Below are 6,705 nucleotides of genomic sequence, written 5' to 3'. Positions count from 1 at the left end.
TTTAAAATTTTAGAATTAAAAAAAATAAACTTTAATTTTAGTTAACAAAAATTTTCGAAATTTCCAAGAAAAGTTAAAAAAAAAGTCGAAATTTTTTTTTTTTTKTGTCCAGCAATCCAGGCGTAACTTTCTTCTGACGCCAGCAGAAAAATTAAACCAAAAGGTACGCCATAATCCCTCAGCAAGGCAGTCAGCCGTCAGCCAGACCGTCGACTGCTGATCCGCCTGACCGACTGACTTAGTTGATTTTGCCGACAAACTTAACGGTCTGCCGTTTGCGTTCTGCTGGCGTGCAGACTGGCGCTGCGTGATCACTTTGTCTGCATTGCTACTTTTTGTTATAATTGTTGTTGTAAGTGTTATTATTAACATTTTTTGAAGTGGTGTGTCTATGCGTGCTTATTGTTTTTGCTTTCGCGTACATAGCCCTACTTTTTTCATAATTTATCTTACTTTTCATTTTTAACCCCCACAAAGTGTATGTATATCTGTATAAAGGTGTGTAAGTGTGCGTGTTCGTTTGACTTGTATTGTATGAAAGCATGCATTTATTATTCATTTGTGTTTTTTGTTTAGCGTTTGTTGCTTTTTACGCTTTGTTTAGCGCTTACAATGACACCTAACCCTAGTTTGAGCTGTGCGCAGCAGCGTCGCAATTTCCGTATTTCGCTGCGCCGGTGTTAACTGCGGTCAGCGACCCAAAAACACCGACAAAAGCTACGAAAAGAAATTGGTAAAATATTTTGTTTTCTATACGGCGCTATTACTCAGCGATTTAATTCCCGAACATTTTTTTTTTCAACTCATACATTTTATATTTTTGTGTCCAGTAAGTCTAATTTGAAGCAGTCATGCAGAAAGAGTGGATGCGTGCTTCTAAAAAGCTACCATTTAAAGATCCAGATCTATATATGCATAAATGCTAATATTATGAAGTAGATGAGCCGTTAGTTAGCATTCAATCTTGCCGTAAGAAGAGCAATCCGATATTCCCATCAGAACCCAAAACAACCGAGAAACGCTAAGTGAACTCAGTAAGCTTTCGCTTAATACAAAAATTTAAAGGAAAAGTGCTTTCATTCTAAGGTAGTAGTAGTCGCTGGGAATATGTACCGACATTCTCATTAGAATGCATTATTACTCGTAATCAGAAAGCTGTAAAATCTTATTTAAAAAAACCTTGCATTGATTGTCCAATTAAGTTATACCTCCATTCGGCCAGTTCGGAGCAAGAATTCTACAATCCTGATTCGTCTAAGTAAATTCTTATTTAACACGTTAAGAAACATCTCAGAACAAGCCAAGACAGAACTGCTTTTGCTTACATGTGTCATGTCTTGACGACACAACTATTTTGTTGCATTTTTAAAGCTCTACTCAAGCGAATTACTTAACGACTGGTTTCTTCACATTTTTGTAACCAAAGACCCATTTTGGTGTCTTTTTAGCGCTACTCGAGTCTTTTTTCCGACAAATTTTTCTCTTTTTCTTTATTATAAATCCTTTTAATTTCTTCTGACTTTACGATAATCATATTGAAACCTGTCGAAAAAAAGACCCGAGTAGAGCTAAAAAGTCAGTGAAATGAATCTTAAGGAATTCCAATATCGTCCCAGTTTAGCCTTCAGAGCTGCTAACATTCATGAAAACAAAACATAGACAAAAGAATGGAGAAGCGCGAAAGACTATGCTACACAGCAAGTAATTAATTTTTATTACAGAATATGATTTATGCCGAAAGAATTAAGATGACCGTCAAAAGTTGGACTAGATAGCCGAAGAGAATATGCGCAATTATCCACCGAAGGATGGTATACATATATTATTAAGGTGCATCGTCTAAAAAACAAAGATTGAAGGTAGAGATCCGTCAGATTTTTAAACCCGAGATATCTTTCGACGATTTCTGTGTCAGACAGGTCCATGTAGAGTATAAAAGTCTATGGAGAATCCTTCGAATATGTTATCCATGACGTCCTAAACTTTACCTAATATGATTTATGCCAAAATAATTAAGAAACCCGTCAAAAGGTGGACGCTATCTAGATGATATTCACAATTGTCTATCGAAGGATATTACATTCATATGTTTAAGGCTAGTCTAATGACCGAAGACTGAAGGTTTTCTGTGCCAGTAAGGGCATGTAGGGTATGAAAGTCTACTGAGCATCCTTCGACGATGTCCACTGTCTATGACGTCTTAAACTTGGTAGTCGGACAAAGAATTCGAAGCTTATGAGCTAATAGAGTTGCAAATTAGCAGAGTGGATTGAGAGTATTTTTCAATGCTGATCGGTTTGGATTACTAAGGACCAAAAATTAGGAACCTCTGAGATGAAGCAAATCTCAACCGAAGCTTCGATTCAGCTCAGGGCCCAAAATAACTCCTTAAACAGTTAAAACTCATGGATCTTGGATATGTTGATGTTTTTATAAGCCGGTGCAACATAATACTATACATAACCTGAGACTGCCCCCATTGGAATTCAATGATCTAACCGACGGGTTGGCGGCATTTTCTGTGGAACACTAAACTCATTGCGATATAATAATAGATCTAAGAGTACAAAGCAATAGAGTGGAATTAAAAGTATTCTGAAACAAAAATAGTTTTGGGGAATACTGCACTCAGTCTACAATTATTGGCCCTTTTCGAAACAAATACTATTTTCTAGAACTACTAAAACGAAGATCCTGGTAGTAATTTTCTGTAACTTCCCCTGCGGCATAGAGGCTGCAGACCCTCATCTTGCTGACTCAGTCCTGAAATATGAATCAGGAAGTAACAATAGGATAGACATGTTAAAATTAAGACTAGTCCAACTCGTGGGCTGTTGAGGAAATAGAGAAAATAGTGTTAAGACCTCGAAATGGAAATTTGGAGATAATGTCAAAATCGAGAGGTTTTTGTATGAAAAGTACTTCTTGTTGAGCTAAACCTCTCCTACCAGACATTTTTAATACATAAGGCCACTAAAAATAAAGCTTTCAATTAAATAACGGTATTAACAGAAGAAAACGTGAGAAATTAATTTGTAAGAATGAACCAAAACCCACACTCTGCTTTTCGGCATGAAAAAATTAACCGCAAAGCAAATGAAAAAAAAAGCTCAAACGCCGGAACAGCTGATTTTGCATTTACTCTCTCGTTAGTATACTGTAAACATATTTAACAGCGACTGCACGCTCCAACTGTTATGGCAACAACACACAAGCACGCGCTGTACTCCAAAATGTACACTCAGCTCACTTCATTTTATTCGTTTTTACTGTTAATCTCACAAGAGCTTTTGCAACTGCCGGTAACAACAGCAACAAGAGTCACACTGCTGCCTCACTCACACTGCTCCCATCATACTACACTCACTTACTCACGCTCTTGCATTTTCGTCATCGCCTACTCGCTTTTGCCTTCGTATCGCGGCGCTGTTGTCACTGTCGACGTTTGCGAACGCCGAAAGACTTTTTCGTTAGACAAACGGCAATGACAGTGTTCGTCGTAGTTTAAGTTTACTTTTGCTTAGTAGGTCAAATAAAATTCCGGCCAATGGCCTTTCGCTTTCGTTGTGTCGGTGTCGGCAAGCGAGCGCAACACAGCAACAGCAACAACAACAACATGCTAGCGACGACAACGATAGCGATGATGTTAATAATAATAGCAACAACAACAATAATGGTTTATGACGACGTTGCCGCCGTAGTCGGCTGTTGGCTAAACGACGATGGCTGAGCAAATGCACGAGTGCACGACAAATGGCAGACCCGTGTGCGTATGTGCAATACAATAGACAAGAGCAATACAACAACAACACGCAGTGTTAATGTGTTGTTGTTGCAATTTTTTTTTTTTTTACTCTTTTGATGGGACGATTTGTGTTTGTTGTTATTGTTCTCTAATATTTATGTTAGCATTTAGCGCGTATTGTTGTTTTTGTTGCTGTTATTTAATGTCGTAATAGACCAGTCGTGGTTTTGTAGGTTGCTTGCTGTACACGCTGCAGTCATGGCGTCAATTGAGTGGGCGCGTTGTGTGCGCGACTGACTGTTGGCGGGTGAGTAGGTGGGCAGCGCAGTTGGCGTTAGCAGTGCAACACTAGCGGTGAGATTATGTCGGCTTACAAGCATAATTATGTGCAGTGCGTATTAAATGTATGTGTATATGTATGTACTAGTTAAGTCTAAGGCGCAGACCTAGCGAAGAATGATATATTAGCGCATTTCGGGTTGCCAAGTTTAATAATATATTTTTTATAGTTAAGTTACTTTTTTTAAAGACATATTACCTAAATAGATGATTAATTGTAGAAACAACAAGCGAGCTCGGCATCTCTCACAAGTTCGTTCGAATAATTTTTATACCCTGAACAGGGTATATTAAGTTTGTCACGAAGTCTGTAACACCTAGCAGGAAGGGTCGGAGCCCCTATAAAGTATATACATATATAAATGATCAGTATGTCGAGCTGAGGTGATTTAGCCGTGTCCGTCTGTCTGTTTATAAGATATCCTTTTGAAATTTTGCACACGTCATTTTCTCTTCAAGAAGCTGCTCATTTGTCGGAACTGCCGGTATTGGACCACTATAACATATAGCTGCCATACAAAATGAACGATCGGAATCAAGTTCTTGTAAGGAAAACTTTCACATTTGACAAGATATATTCACGAAATTTGTTGTAGATTATTTTCTGAGCCAACATTGTTATCTCCGAAGAAATTATTCAGAACGGATTACTATAGCATATAGCTGCCATACAAAGGGAATGATCGAAATCAAGTTCTTGTATGGAAAACTTCCTCATTTGACGATATATCTTCACGAAATTTGGTATGAGTTACTTTTTATGGAAATAATGTAATATCAGAAGAAATTATTCAGATCGGCTCACTATAGCATGCAGCTGCCATACAAACTGAACGATCGGAATCAAGTTCTTGTATGGAAAACTTACACATTATATATAGATTAGATTTATAGATTATTTTCTGAGCCTACAACATAATATCCGAAAAAATTGTTCAGAACGGATTACTATAGCATATAGCTTCCATACAAACTAAGCACATAGTTACTAACATAAATGCACCTGTGAAGGGTTGCACCGAAGTTAACGCTTTTTCTTGTTTTTGAAATATTTTGTGTATGAAATGCGTTCTTGCTTGACTCCTCCCGATGAAGCTGAATGTTCTTCAAAGAGCGTACCGTAAACAAGAGTTTTAGACAGGCGTAATCATGCGAATTCCGAACGCACATTGAGGGTGAGCATTATAACTGCCATGTGGCATAGGTTTATGAGTTTGACATACAAATAAGTCATCTATCAGCAGAATGGAGCGAAAAAACAAATAAAAAAAAACACCCCAAAACCACAAAAAAAAAATCAAGGTGATACTCATTGTTTTTTTTTCGAATTTCTTCCGGAAGAAGTTCTATTTGGCCGGTTTGAGGAGTTTGCGTGAAAACATCCGTCGTAGCGACTCGATAAGCCTGAGAGCTCGACTGACAGTTTGCTTCATTTTTTTTTTTTTTTTTTTTTTTGTGTTTTTCTTTTTTAAATATTTTATAATTTTTTTCATTTTGTTTTGTTACAGCTCAGTATTGTAGTTTCATTTCGCTTTTCTTTCCGCATTAATTTTTTTCTATACACATCCATATGCATGCATTGTAGCATAATTGTACATATAGTATACATATATACATATATGTATATATTTATATCGGTGAGCTACACAATATTCATAAAAAATTAAACTTTTTTGTGTTTCTTTGCATTTACAGTTTGCCTCACTGACGCTAAGCTTTTAACGAACGCAATAGTGGAAGAGAGCGAGCGCATATGTGTGTATATATATTAGAAAGCTCGCCGCAGAGCATGAGCTTTTTTATTTAAAGACAATTTTCAGCTCTCAATATTTCTCTTTTCTGCTCACAGCTTGTCAGTACATGTTTGTTTGTATATAGATATATTTTTGGTTACTGAAATATGATCTTGTCGGAACATGTTGCTGACACATGTTGCTAAAATATTATAAGAAGCTTTGTAGTGAATTTGTTATTTGAAGAAAGCATACAAATATTAGATTGAATATCAAATATTATATATTTATTATTATAAATATGAATTTTTGTAAACATTTTATATCAAAAAAAAAAATTTAAAGTTAAAATACTAACTAAAGAAATTTTAAATTATTGTCAAGAAAATTAAAATGAATCTGTCAACTAAGCCGACAGTTTAACTTTCTCGCGAGTTAACTTTTACGCGATTCTATTGTACTTTTACATTTTACAAAAATTTTTTTAAAACAAATACTATTTTTTATACTGTGGGTAAAAAAATATTTGTACAAAACTTTTCAAAAATTTTTCGACTGATATACTTTTTTAGCACTACTCTTTGTGTTTACTGCCTTTTTTCGTCTAGATATCATTTTTATAACATTATTTTGTGTGTGTTAATCCTAAGGAATCTGTTCATTGGACCACAAGGCGTATGAGTGATATGGTCATGTGGCGTATAAAATCTTTTATTTTATTGTTTGTTTTTCTGATGTCGTAGTGATATTAGACTCTTCCTCAACGGTGTTAGAAACTATAACCGAGGCCAAATACGTTGACTGGGCCAAATTCTAACGTTGATACTTGTATAGCGGCTTGTAAAAGATTTTGCTCAGAAATATCACTCATACGCACTGGTACAAGGA

Source organism: Bactrocera latifrons, unplaced genomic scaffold, assembly GCF_001853355.1.
Source record: "Bactrocera latifrons isolate USDA-ARS-PBARC rearing strain unplaced genomic scaffold, ASM185335v1 scaffold_4, whole genome shotgun sequence".
In the NCBI taxonomy this organism is placed as follows: domain Eukaryota; kingdom Metazoa; phylum Arthropoda; class Insecta; order Diptera; family Tephritidae; genus Bactrocera; species Bactrocera latifrons.
This window is presented reverse-complemented; position numbering follows the sequence as displayed.